Consider the following 15,201-nt stretch of genomic DNA (forward strand, 5'->3'; position numbering starts at 1 on the left):
AACAGATGAATTGATAAAGAAGGTGTGGTGTATATATATATGTGTGTGTGTGTGTGTGTGTATACACACACACACACACACATACACACACAGTGGAATATTCAGCAATAAAAAAGGATAAAATATGCCATTTGCAGCAACATGGATGGACCTAGAGATTATCATACTAAGTGAAGTAAGGCAGAGAAAGACAAATGGCCTATGATATCACTTATATGTGCAATCTAAAAAAAAAAAAGTTACAAATGAACTTATTTCCAAAATAGAGACTCACAGACATAGAACACAAACATATGGTTACCAAAGAGGAAAGGGGGGTGGGGGGAGATAAATTAGGAGTTTGGGATTAACATATACACACTGCTATGTATAAAATAGATAACCAACAAGGACTTACTGTATAGCACAGGGAATTATACTTAATATTTTATTATAACCTATAGGGGAAAAGAATCTGAAAAAGAATATATATACATCTGAATCACTGTTTTATACACCTGAAACTAACACAATATTGTAAGTCAACTATACTTCAATAAAAAATTAAAAATTTAAGAAAAGTTTGAATTATTGCCATACAGTGCACACTTCTTAATAAATTACACCTCTATATCTGTATAAGTGGTGTTTCTGTCTTTTATTTGCATAGTACTCTTGTTTTCAATGCACACGCTACTTCATCTGTTAAGCATGAGTACATTTATTGCACTGTAAAATGACCTTCATTATCACAGCCCTGAAACTCCTTGGCAACCTAAGAAATCAAAGAAAGCCCAATTATAATTGGTCTACTACACCTTCAAGTCTAGAGGAGTGTAGTTTTTTTTAAGGATCATGTAATGGTTTGAAAAAAACAATGGTGGCCGCAGCAACAACAAAATAACCATGTGTCCTGGTTGTTATTATTTATGCAGACACTGCAATTACATTAAAAATTTTCATATGCCCATTAAACTAATATTTTACTGTTCAAAATGTACTACTTTATTACAGAATTCTCCATTTATTCTTTATATCTTTTAAATTTTTGTTTGCAAAATCACAGTATGTAGCTTAGAGATTAAAGGCTTCGAGATATAGAGCAAAAATTAATTATTGACTAGGCTGGGGGACTAAGGATTAACCTAAAGGCTTTGGCAACAATATAATTCTTTAACACTCCCTAAATATGAAGTGGTTGCAATTATAACTTCACCTTAGTAATTCCATTAATAAAGGCTTTATATTAGTGCATGGGTTTTAAATAAATACAGAGAGACTGAGAACACACTGTAATTAATATAAATACCCAAATCCAAGGAAGGAACCCTGCCCAATAAAGATGACATAGAACACAGGATAATGGATCAGGAAACTTTGAACTGTGCAAAGATGACATTCCTTAACCTCATCTGGTAGCGTCTAGATACTAACTAGTCAGGAAAGATGGGAAGTTATCACCAGACAACTTTGGTTTGTACACTATTTTACCTTATTGTCTCTATGTTCATGGTTATGTTACTATCATAGTAGTCAGGTGATATTTTAGCCAGGTATCTCTACATAACAAGACCTTAGGCTAGAATGAAAGTGCTATGCCTTATTTTGGACTTCACAGACCCAAGGCAGCAAAATGGGAAAAAGTGAAAATGAGGCAAAGAAAAATGAGAAGCATTAGGAAGTGATACTTGACCATGCTGGCTGCTAATTCATCATGAGCCATGAAGAGACACAACATATTTCTGGAGAGTACATGTGCTTGGCCTAGGAGACTTTTCTCAATGGTTGCAAGGAAAAACCATGCATCAGAGCATGATCTGCCTAGCTCCTTCCTGTCTCCTATGTCCCATTGTTCAATCATCTTCAACTTCTCTGTTTCATTTCATCATTTGGTCCCATCTTTGGCTGTCTGGAAACAACCTTGAGAGGAGAAATGACTTTGATCAAAGGACACAGGCAGCCTGAGGCAACCCCACAGAGAGACAGAAACAGGGAAATAAACTGAATTCATCATCTTCTCTCTCTGGACTTTCTTGCTGGGACTCCCCATAAGCTGAATCCAAGCAGAACCACACCAGGGACCCTCGGATGCAGCCCCTACAAGTCAGCTTCCCCTTCCTGGGGCACAGAGCAGGGTGGGAAAGGGTGGAGATTGGATGGAAAGGATAAATAAAAGCTACCCAGCACACCTTTTTAGTAAATAGAACTTGTTATTTTGTAATGTGGAATTATTAAAGTGAAATTTCATTTTTTCTTAAAAAAGAAATTCCCAAGGAAGTCTTTCTTCTGGGTTTTTTTTTTTTTTATAGTTCACCCTACCTCCTGCTTTTAAACTAGCCTTACCTGCTAGCTCAGTGGTTCTCAAATTTTTGTGAGCATCACAACCACCTGCAGGGCTTGTTACAACACAGACCACTGGGTCCTGCTACCAGAGACCCAGTTTCTGATTGAGTAGGCCTGAGGTGGGCCCAAGAATTCACGTGTCTGAGAAGTCCCAGGTGATCCCATTGCTGGTGGTGTGGGGACACACTTGGAGAACCACTCCACTGGCCGTGAAAAAGCAAGTCTCCAATACACACGTTGTCTGAGGCATTACTCAGACTCCTCTTTCCCCTTCACCATTTGGTGCCCATCCATCTGCTGCCCACCATACCTGCTGCTCTGTCCACCTCTTCCCCGCACCCCCCAACACACACAGTTTTGATCCTTTATTTATTTTTGCTTGAGATGGCTGTGAATTCATGGCTTTAATGAACTGACTTTAATCCTTGCCTCCTGCTCTTTCTGGACTAGCCATTGGCCACGGACCAGCCTCTTGACCATTTCCCTTCCTTTGGATTATCACCCCTCTATCCCGTTTCTGGTTTAGCCCCTGCAAGGCTCTGCATCTCCTGTTCTTTCTGTTACTAACCCCTTGCTCCTGGTTCTCAGGTGGATTCCAGTCCCCAGACTTTCAGAACCCCGTTCTTGCTCATTCTTTTCCACAGTGTCCACCCAGGGCTCCTTTTCCCACCTCTGGGACAGGTAATTGTGGATAACTGAACAGTTTGGGCCCTAACCCCAATCAATAAATGCAATCACAATCCTAGTTTCCAGAATAAGAAGATAAAAATTTAACATATGCTCCATATGATATAGATTGAAAGGATTTTTTTCTCCTCTAAGTCTGGGTGCTTTATAAAGTAGTAGTTTTTGTTTGCTTGCTTTTTTAGGTAGATTAAGCTGGAATCAGTGTGCAAGATGGATGGGAAAACTGAAGAGAACAAAGGCTCTTTAGAGGTTTAGAAAAAAGAAATATCTTCCAGCTAGAACACTTATTATAACTTTAGTTTGTGTGATGACATACTCATTGGAATTGGGGGAACACAGGGAGGAAAATTCATTACTTTGTGCCCTAAGAAGATTAAGTTTTCTGTTGGACAGAGCTTTTAGGCTACATATCAATCTTACAAATGGCTAATGTTGGAGAGACGAAGGTCTCATCGACAGTGAGCAGTTTTAAGACATGTGTCCTGCTTTCCTTCTCACAGCTCTGCTACGACTGTGTGTACCCTTCCTCTTAATCTTACCCACACAAGTTTGGTCATTGCTGTCCTGGTAAAGTGCATTTGTTTTCTTATGCACACCATTCTGCTTAAATCATGTTGTTAAATTTGCATATTTCAAAGTAATGATGACATCCCTGGTGATGCTGGGATTCGTTCTGAAAATGGAGTCTGGGAGTCAGCATCTTTTCCTCACTGCCATAATTAGAGTCTCCTGGGAAAGAAAACATGCCCTAAAATTTGTGTTTCACCTCATGGATATCTAACATAAGAATCTCTAAATATCTGATATATTAATATATAATTATATATAATATATAGTCTTTGAATATATAAATGTATATATTTACGTACATATTAAGTGTATATACACAAACACAATACAGACAGTGCCATTCAACTCCCTTTTAGACTGAAAGATTGCCTATTTTTGAATACTTTAAACCTGTAATTTGGTTATCAGTGTTGATTTTGTTTTTCTTTACCGTCCATTTTCTTGGGCATAAGGACTTCCTACTATTGAGAGAATGCCAACTAAGGGCTTCCAAAAGAGAATTCTGGAAAGGTAATGATGCCATCATACACTGCAGGATGGAAGTTCTTCTTCCCAGTGTCTTGTCTTGGTTTAGATACGGCAGATCACCACATGCCTTAGTCTCTCAACTGGAAGCCTGAGCTAGAGAATCCATGGATGGTAGTGAAATTTCCTCAACCTCAGTGAAAGTTAAAAATTTGGCAAAACTGGAATACCTGATACCTTTATTTTACACAAGCCTCAAAGAAACATTATGCATAGTGTTCTTCCTGAAGTGTCCCACCCATTGAAACCACTGACATACTCCCTTTTGCAATTCTGCTTAATCCCAGACACTCAATATGTTTGGCCATACTGGAAAATTCATAATATTCAACTGGTCTCTGACTCACTAAGAGTTCCTCTAGTTTTCTCTATTTCAATGGAATAGCAAAAAATAAAGTTTTTTCAAAACTTTTCTTTCAAGATGTTCATAAATCTTTTGACATTATCTTCCACAATGAGCTGACATGGCTCTTTTGAGTAAAACTAATATGAAACTAATTAGAAAAAGTTTCACAGTTGACTCAAGAAGATATAGTGTTTGGAGTAAAACTGCTTGTGAAGATAAATGCTAATTCTGAATAATAAGAGAGAAAACATATTACATTTTTACAAAATAAGAGTAAGAAGTGAGAAAGGAGGGAGCAAAAATGACAGCAATTACTAAACACTAAAGTCCCCTAGAAGCAAATAAATACAGTTTTTTCCTTCCCACATAGAGCAGAAGAAACAAAGATTATGGATGTTTTAAATAGTCAATCTTCTCATTTTCAGTATAACATATAAAGATGTGATTAAAAGAAAGATTGTAGCATTTGTTAGAGGCCTCTTTGCTTTCATTTTTGCCCTTCTCCTCCTCTGTTCTCCATCTCAAATAACCACATTCCCCTGGCTTCCATGTCCTCCTGGCTTCTAGTTGGTTAGGTCAATAAGAGTCACTGGCAGAAGACTAGAGAGTGGAAGCAGCAGAAAGCAGGGGTCCCAGCTCCCCCTGGACAGGCTCCCCATTGTTCCAGCTTCTTTGGGATGAAGAAGGCTCCTGAGCCTGCTAATGCCACCCCTTGACTCTCCAGCACTTGGAGTGGCAGCAGCTTCCAGCTCTTTTCTATTTGGTTTCTTAGCTTTTCCATTACTTGTGTAACCAATTCTTGATATTAAATTTTTCTATTTGAAATATCTCAAGTAGTTTCAGTTATCCTGATTTCTATAGTGTGTGATTTCTCTCTACTGATTTTTAAAATAAATTTAATCTTTTAGAACAGTTACAGATTTACAGAAAATTTGTGAAGATAGCACAGAGTTCTCATATACTCTGCACCCAGTTTTCCCTATTATTGACATCTTACATTATTAGGTACATTTGTAACAATTAATAAACATATTATAATTGACTAAAGTCTATACTTCATTCAAATTTCCTTAGTTTTTACTAGATATCTTTTCCTGTTCCAGGCTCCCATCCAGGATACATTATATTCACTTATCTTCTGAGATGCCTCTTGGTTATGACAGTTTCTTAAACTTTGCTTCTTTTGGATAACCTTGACAGTTTTGAGAAGTACTGGTCAGGTATTTTGTAGAATTGTACTTCTATCGGGATTTAACTGATGTTTTTCTCATGATCTGACTGAGTTTGGGGGAGGAAGACTGCAAAGGTAAAATGTCATTTTCATCATCTCGTATCAAGGGTACATACTATCAGCATGATTGATCTCTATTGCTGTTGATCTTGGTCACCTGGTAGAGGTGTTTGTCAGATTTCTCCATTGTAAATTTCCTCTCCCCCCCGCCTCTTCTTTTCACATTGTATTCTTTGGAAGGAATTCACTATATGTAGGTCACACTTAAGTAGTGTGGGTACTCTATTGATTTTTAAGCTTATATCTTGTAATTTTGTAGGATTAAAGGTAGTGCTACTTTATTGTGCAACAGAATGGCTGGCCCCAGTCTAATCTAAAGAATTATTTGTGCCCATCTTGGCTGTGAGTGATTTTTCTTACTTAATATAAATAAATTATAGTATGTCTGTGGCTTATACCAAAATACCTTTGCACTGAAAGGCATTACTTCTTTCTCTAATTCAAATTAAAAATCTTAAATCAGTCAAAGTTCTTTTATCTTATTCCTGCAAATCAGAAATAGGCATCATACGCCACAGCTTGAAGTGGGATATCACAGCCATGCAATGTTTAAAACCTCAAAGATTTCCCTTCCCTGGAAGGGAACTAAAAGAACAATTAGGTATTCATTTGGTAGAATTGTCCCATTATCCTCATATACATAGGTGATAAAAAAACAAACAAACAAACAAAAAAAAACGAGTAGCACCAGAATAAGAGGCTCAGATGAAACAGTTGTGTCAGATCCATTGATCACACAATTAGCAATAAGGGCTAAGTTCTGAGCTGTTTTTGCTGTAAAAAAAAAAAAATAGTGGAACTACAGCCTACGATTACACTATTTAGTCTTCTATAATTAGAGAGAGTGGTGACATGGTCTTTAGCTTCTTTCAACAAGACTGTCTGTTAAAGCAAGTATAGTATAGTTCTGCCACACTGAGCTTACTCCCCATTTATCCCTAATGAGTAACAAACATTTCACAGATTGGCACTTGTCCACGGACCACACAGACTATAGTAGCACTGATCTAGGGGACAATACATAATGGCTTAGTAGCTGTCCACACTTTAGTGTTGCCCTTGGAATATAACTACGACAGAGCTGTATAACTTCAATTATTCTAAAACTCTGCTTAGAGCACTTCCTTGCTATTATTCTAGGCATATTTTTTTAAATCTAAAATCAAAAAGAAGTGTAATCTCAGAGATGAGAAAAGGACAGAATCATTCAGGAATCATGCAAGGGATTAGATTCTGAAGTCAGGAAATCACATCCACATAACATTGTAAAGTCTAGAAAAATGGAAGAAAGGACTTCATTGGGAATGCAGAACTTTTTTTTTTTTGTAAGGAGACATCAAATTTATGTGAATTCATCTCTTTTCCTCATCTCTGATAGGCATTATATTCAATCCCCTAAATTGCTCTTTAATCTGTTCTGGCCTCTCCATTCCCATTGCCTCTGCTAAGTACAAGACTCTTATTTTTCCTGTACAATCAGTCATAGCCTCATTCTTTTTTATTCACGTTTTGGGTACCCTGCTTTATTTCCTTGAACACTTGTAACATATTTTATATTGAGTTGCCAATAATTTCAATATCAGAAGTACTGAAGTATCGAATTATTTGTCAGTTGAATTTGTATGTATATGGATAGATTGATGGATAGATTTAAGTGGATATTGCTGCAATAGTCCATTGAAACTCAACATTAAGATGTAGATTATTGTCTGTTCTAGCAGACTCTTGCTGTCCCCAAAAGAAAGTGATATTTTATTTTAATATGAGACAGGCCTCATGACTGGACAACTGCCTTTTTATTTTTGGTAATGATAATATTTATAATCATCCAATATTAGAAACATCCATCTGAAAAGTCTAATACTTTGAGATGTGCTCAATGGGTCTTTTTAAAATTTTATTTAAAAAAATTTTTTTTTTCTTTTGGCTGCACTACGCAGCATGCAGGATCTTAGTTCCCCCACCAGGGATCGAACCCGCCACCCCCTGCAGTGGAAGTGGGGAGTCTTAACCACTGGACTGCCAGGGAAGTCCCCATGGATCTCTTTTTTAGACAGAAGTATTTAAACTTTGTTTCTTCTCCAAATTAAGAATATTTACAAATACCTAATTTCTTAGAAATTTTGAGAATTGATTTGTTATTAAGAATAAAAGAGTATAAATATATTTACCAACTAATCTTCTATTTTCCTGATCTATGTAGTCAAGATGGGTCAGTATGTTATTTTTCAATAATTAGTACTTATATTTCACTAAAAATGTGAAAATAATGAGTACATCCAATAAATGATAAAACCTTCAAATTTAAGATAAGAGTAGAATTTTTTTTATTTAAAAGGCAATAATGTATAATTTGGAGAGGGGTCAGTATTTTAATAGAACATCTTGATTTGTTACTGCATCAGGCTGGATTTTACTAAATGAATTTGTTGTCAGGAGGCGCCCTCTACAGAATCATATGTAAGTTGGTTATGAAAAAAATCCCTTCTCTAAAGAACATGTTAAAACCTTAAGCTGATTATAATTACATTAAAATTTCTTAACTTTCTATTCTTATAGTCCACATCCATTGTTAGAAACATGCAAAAAAAGAGAAATATTAGCTAATTTTTTTAAGTCTTTTTAAATGTCTGATTTCTTCATTTGCATACTATTGGGAATTCTTTATAGGTATGAACACTAAACATAAATCCCATCTTCTTTAATTATAAAAACTTAAGATAACACATGTAATCAATGTCTTTTAAAAATGGTATAAACCTTATTTAAGTCTGCCGATAAATTTGATCTTTGGTGATTAGTAGGAAAATACTTTGAGAAAGCAAGAATTCAAGAAACACTTTGAAAGAAACCCAGATCTATTAACTACCTTGTGTTTTTCATTGTGTAATTGATTCAAATATCTCTGGCTTCAATACATTTTAAAAGAGGGATCCCTAAATATAGGGATATATTTATCAGCTAGCTGTCTGGTAGGCTACTATGAAGACTAAAGAGATGTTGTTTATACTGTAATGACAACCATTTCATCTAAATGAAAGTAACCTAAATTCTACTTCCCTCGGAGCTGGGTGGTGAAAAACATTACTCATTGTTAAGCATAGAACTTTTTTTTTCTCTCTTAGATCCTAAGAAAAAGGAGACATAATCTTGGGGGGAGAGAGAGAGAAAGTGAAACTTGTGACTAATATCTACCATATGACTAAAATCCGTCATGATTAATCAGGAAATTAATAGCTAATGTTTGAATTCTCTAATGCATGAGACATTGTTGTACTTTATACGCCCTAACTTATTTAATGGTTACAAATATCTTATGAGTAGATAATACTATTATTCCCATTTTATAGGTAAGAAAACCAAATAACAGGGAGGTTAAGTAACATGTCCAACATCCACAAAGCTAATAGTTATGGAACTAAGATTCAAATCCAGGTAGTCTTGCCCCAGAGTCATGCCCTTAACTATGATGCTCAATTGTTTTTATAACAAATATTATTTTTATCAAAGTAACTGTGTACTGATGTCTTTACAACCATCTCTCTAGCCCTGACTTCCTAAAGCACTTATTAGCTCAACAAACATGCTCAGCACCTGCTATAGGACAGTAATAATTCTAAGTGCTAGGTATTCAAAATTGATTAAATCAGGACCCACTTACTTGGGGCTTTACATTTAATGAAGGAGACAGACATAATAACAATGAGATGTGATGAATTTTAATAGATGTATGCTTGAAGTACTAAAAGGGCACAAGAGGGGGGCCTTCTCTCTAAGGGAAGTCCAAGAAGATAGAGCAGCATATGCAAATATTCAGTCTTTAAAGAGCAGGGCTTGTTTAGAGAAGCACAAGTATAGAGCTCAGAATGGCTGGAGCATAAAGGTCAAAGGCAGACTGATGAGAAATAGAAATGGAAAAGAGGTAGGGGATAAATCAGAAAGCATATTGTATCCAATTGTCTATGTGATATTTTTCACTTTGAAAACAGCATGTTTTAAACAGAATTCATTTGAACAAACTAGTGGTTACCAGTAGGAAGGCGGTTGGGAGGAAGCGAAAGACAGGGGTAGGGGATTAAGAGGTACAAACTACTATGTATAAAATAAGATACAAGGGTATATTGTACAGCACAGAGAATATAGCCAATATCTTATAATAACTTAATTTTTTATTGGAGTATAGTTGCTTTACAACATTGTGTTAGTTTCTGCTGTACAGCAAAGTGAATCAGCTATACGTATACATATATCCCCACTTTTTTGGATTTCCTTCCCATTTAGGTCACTGCAGAGCAATGAGTAGAGTTCCCTGTGCTATACAGTAGGTTCTCATTAGTTATTTTACACATAGTAGTGTATATATGTCAATCCCCATCTCCCAATTCATCCCACTCCCCCCGCCCCCTTGGCATCCATACATTTGCTCTCTACACCTGTGTCTCTATTTCTGCTTTGCAAATAAGATCATCTATACCATTTTTTAAGATTCCACATATATGCATTAGTGTACAATATTTGTTTTTCTCTTTCTGACTTACTTCACTCTGTATGACAGTCTCCAGGTCCATCCACATCTCTACAAATGACCCAGTTTCATTCCTTTTAATGGCTGAGTAATATTCCATTGTATATATGTACCACATCTTCTTTATCCATTCCTCTGTTGATGGACATTTAGGTTGCTTCCATGTCCTGGCTATATAATAACTTTAAATGGAGTATAATCTACAAAAATATTGAATCACTATGTTGTACACTTAAAAATAATGTAATATTATAAATCAACTATACTGTAATAATAATAATAACAGAGCTTATTCTGGTGACATGTGGTCCTTTTCTGGAGTTTCTCATTTGGGTTAACAGAACCCCAAACTACCCAATTAACTAAAGCAGAAATATCTGAGGCATCTTCAAAGCTTCTTATTTACTCATACTTTACATCTAATGAGTCTCCAAGTTCTATTGATTCTTTCAATATATCCCAAATCTCCATACGGTCTTCCATTCATCTCTCAATCTAGGCTGCCACCTCTTTACTTCAGTTCTTATTCTGTTTGTCAGCATCTTTTGAGGCAGTCTCCTATGTTTCTTCTCTCCAATGTACTCTACATGTTACAGGAAGCAATCATTCTAAAATACCAATCCAATCATGTCACTATTCTGCTTAAATCTTCAGTGGCTCCCTATTACCCTCAGGAAAAAAAAAATCTCCAGATCCTTAGAACACTCAGCTCTTTACCATCTGCCCTAATCTATCTTTCCAGTAACTTCTTCTGTCCTAGTTAATGTACACATACTGGAATTCAGCTATGCTGAACTACTTATCATTATTCTAATGCAAATGTAGAATAGCTTAGTAGTTAAGCATGTGGCCTACCTGCTCAATCTGACTAAATTTCAAATCCCATCAATTCAATTGTTATCTGGGTGGTTTTAAGAAAGTGATTCAAATTCTCTGAGACTGAATATTCTCAGTTACAAAAGAAAGAATACAGAGAATTGGTGGTGAGAAGCAAATGAGACAATGCACTTTGCAAAATGCCTGGCCTTTATTTACATTTAATAAATACTAACTTTGTGTCTTTTAAAAAAAATTCTCTGTACCTTCAAATTTGCTGTTCTGTCTTCTTGGAATATCCTCTTTCTACACAAGTGTTTGTCTGACAACTTCTTATTCACACTTCAATATTATTTGACGTGGTAAATACTCTAATAGCAAATAGCCAAAATGTCATCTCTCCCAAGGGGTCTTGCCTGGACTCCTAAAGGAAGATTTAGAGAATCTTGTTAAATCCTCCAATAGTGCATCTATTATAGTAGCTATCACAGGAATGTAATTATTCATTTTCCTGTGCCTGAGGGACACTCTTTGTGCTTGCTGTGCTCTGAAACATAGCAAATGCACAATAAATACTTATTGAATGAATGATATTGACCAGTTCAAGAAGATGGTTTGTTGGCTTGACTGTTATCACCTTACCGATTTCTGTTATCTTCTCAAGAAAATTTTAAGACTAGTAAAAAAATCAGATGTCTTTGCACACTTACTTATTTGTTAAATATTCATTGGGATTCTATGCTATGGCATTTTGGTAGATTCGGGGAAAAAAGCAACAACAATATCAAAACAAATACTTAGTAAACATGATTGATATTTAAAACCAAGATTTGATGTGCTCATAACCCCTTTTCTTCAAATAATGCTATGATCATCAGTTAAAATAACAAGCCACCTGGTTAAGAATGAATTTATCAACCTTTTAAAAGTATATTAATCTGCAAATCCCTGCACAGTCACTGTTCTTTATTCTCACATACGCATGTTTGAAATACACACAGTATTACTGATGTAGAGACTGAGTTTACTGAGATAACACAGTAAATATCTTTTGCATGGTTTTGTATATCAGATCGGCCTAAGCTTAGCAGATAACTTCTGAAACTGGAAATACTTGATAAGTCTACACACGCATCCACAGGTTGGAGTGGGGACATCCTAGGTATAGTTATACAGATGCACACATACAGGTGAGATTCTTAGCCTTAGGTCATAGGATATTGATTTTGAGTAAAACACTTAAATGCTTTCTCCCTTACTCTTCTCACTTGGAAAAAGAGAAAACTGATGATTTGATCACTTCGATCCCTTCACGATTCTCCACAATCTACGTTTGCCTCAGTTCATCCAGCTCTGACCCACAGCTCCATGTCCCTGCACCCTACCCCTTGTCACCTAAGTCTTCTAGTGGCCTTGTCTCTGTGCTCTTTCTCTTGACTTCTCCAGGCACTGATGTTAGTATGTCCTTTTTGAAACTTCTCCTGCTTTAATTTTCATGAAACGCTTCACATTCTTTTCATACCTCTCTAATTTCTCCTCATTTATTGTCCAGGACTGTCTTCCTTTTCCTACCTTCTAGGCGTCCCTTAAAGTTCTTTACACAAGTTTCTTCACTTTCCAGTTTTTCACTTACTGAGTCATCTCATACCTACAGCTTCAACTATCACTTTTATGTGGATGGCTCCCCAAATCTAAGTTGTAAATGTAATCTCTCTGGCACACTCCAATTCCATATTTCAGCTGCTTCCTTGGTATCACTATCTGGCTCTCCTGAATTCACTTGAAATTCAACATGTCTAAAACTTAGTTGGTACTGTCTCCAGGGTGCATGTCTTTCTTTGGACTTCGTTGTTTTACCCTAAGGGTACTGGCATCCTCTAGTCACTGAAATTCTAAATCTAGTACAGTCTTCAGTTGCCATCTTGGCCTCAATGGCCCGTTCCTGCAACGTGTACCTATATCAGGTATCCTACCCCACCCCTTCTTTTCCATTTTCACTGCCTCTTCTTTAATACGGTTCTCTCACCAAGGCTACAGAAATTTCCTTGCCCACCCTTTTTTCCCCAATTGATCCTGCTTACTGCTACTCTCAACTTTGCTTTTCTCCTTAGGCTTTGGTGTACTGTAAGTTTAGGTAAATCTCCTTCTCCTCAGTTAGTTTAAACCATAGGGACCCATACATGCCCAGTTAGCCTACCCTTCACCCCAGGTTCCCAGCCATGGTCCTCAAACCATAGGAGGAAAGACGACACAGATCATCTCAAGTAATAGATAACCCAATGTGTATTATATATCATAGAGATGCCAGAAGTAATTAATAGGTTATTAAAGATACAGTCCATTTGTAGAGGTTAATTTTTTTCTACTCATTTTAGCACTTCAAGAAATTTCTCAAATCAACTGCAATCAAATCAAATACATACAAATAACATATTGATTACTGATAGCACCATTGATCACATTAGCTTTTCCTCTGCCCTATGTATATAGGTTTCTACTTTAGGAAATGTGTCAAAGTAATAGCTTAGTTTAGGCAGCTCAAAATGTTAAGGGGGAAAGCCTTAGATCTGGGGTCAGAAAATGTATTCTATTTTCCTTTCCAAATCGTGGTTAGCTGTGTGAACTTGGTCAACTTTTTGAGTGTCTCTGTGATCCCGTTCTTTCACGTTCATATAATATGCAAATAATGCCTGTCCTTATTACCTCCAGAGTCAGTGGAAGGACAGATGTAAAAAGATCTTCAGACGTTCCCAAACCTCTGAGAATTTGGCTAATCATCCAAATCACCGGGGAGAATTTCTAAGTCCCTGTCCCCAGTAATCTCACTTTTAAAGGCTCTCCAGGTGATCCGTCATTTGGAAACTACATTTTACAAATTTTAAAGTGAGAGTTATCATTGTAACACTGACCATTAGAATCTAACACTTGCCTTTCTAGGTCATTGGTCATCCTCATTTCTGAGTTTAATAGCATTTAGATTGCCTTTGGACTGCTTTTAGTTCTAGACTTTATATAAGTAATCATCCTGAGAAAAAAACTGAAAAACTTTCGATAACAAGTTTTGGCCTTTACCCTAAATGAAACCTTGCCTTCTTGCAGAAGGTTGATAAATGGATTTAGTCAGTTTAGACGATTAGACCATTTTATAGCCTAAACTGACAATGTAAATCCACTCTTACATGCAATGCATTAAGCTAAATTCTCAAAAGTTATGGGTACTTCAGAAAACCCAGAAACAGGTATTTTAGAGGTAACAAGCTGTACTGAATGAAAAAATACTTCTCACTCTAATCCTTTTTTATATTTCTGAATATCATCTTTCCAAGGTCTCTTAAGGTTTTGACTTCCTAAGTATTCACCATAAATCATGCTATGTTTTTCCAGAAGCAGTGGATTTAATTTTATCTGTCACATAACTGTTACCGGAGTTTTGGTAAACTATGATTTTTTTTTAAGGCAGTAAGCTTAGGTGTAAGAATGAGCTGCTGACATAGAAACCAAGCATGCAATTAGAAATTATTTTGTAATTCTTTTCTAAGATTCAATACACCACAAAAGAGAGATTAAGCAGGAAAGAAGTCTAATGAGATCATTCTTTGAGTTATTAACATCATTTCATAGTATTCAGCAAAGCATTCATCGCATTGTGGTGACATATAAAAAAGGTCAAATAGATCTTGTTTAGAAATTGCCTTGATTGACACTGACTACCTTTCCTTTGTAAAAGAAAAGAAACTAGAGTGTTTAAGACCATATTTGCTCCAGGTGCTTAAGTTCCACATTGCTTTGATACATTCCAACTCTAAGCACACCCAGGCATTCATGATCATACTATCCATCAAACGCCCCACTGACCCCACCCCCGTGTTTTAACTATGTGAATGAATTTCAGTTTTCCTTATGTAGGTTAGCACAGCATAATGGATAAATCACATAAGCTTGGGGCTCAGGCAGATTTGCGGTCCAACACTGTTTCTATCACGTATTAGGTGTGTAACTTTAGTTAACTACTAATTGCTGTAAGATCTTGCTACTCAAACTGTGGTCTGTGGTCCAGTAGCATCTGTATCGCTTGGGAGCTTTTAAAAATGCAGATTTGCAGCCCCACCTCAGAACTAT

Source organism: Mesoplodon densirostris, chromosome 1 (assembly GCF_025265405.1).
Source record: "Mesoplodon densirostris isolate mMesDen1 chromosome 1, mMesDen1 primary haplotype, whole genome shotgun sequence".
NCBI lineage: Eukaryota > Metazoa > Chordata > Mammalia > Artiodactyla > Ziphiidae > Mesoplodon > Mesoplodon densirostris.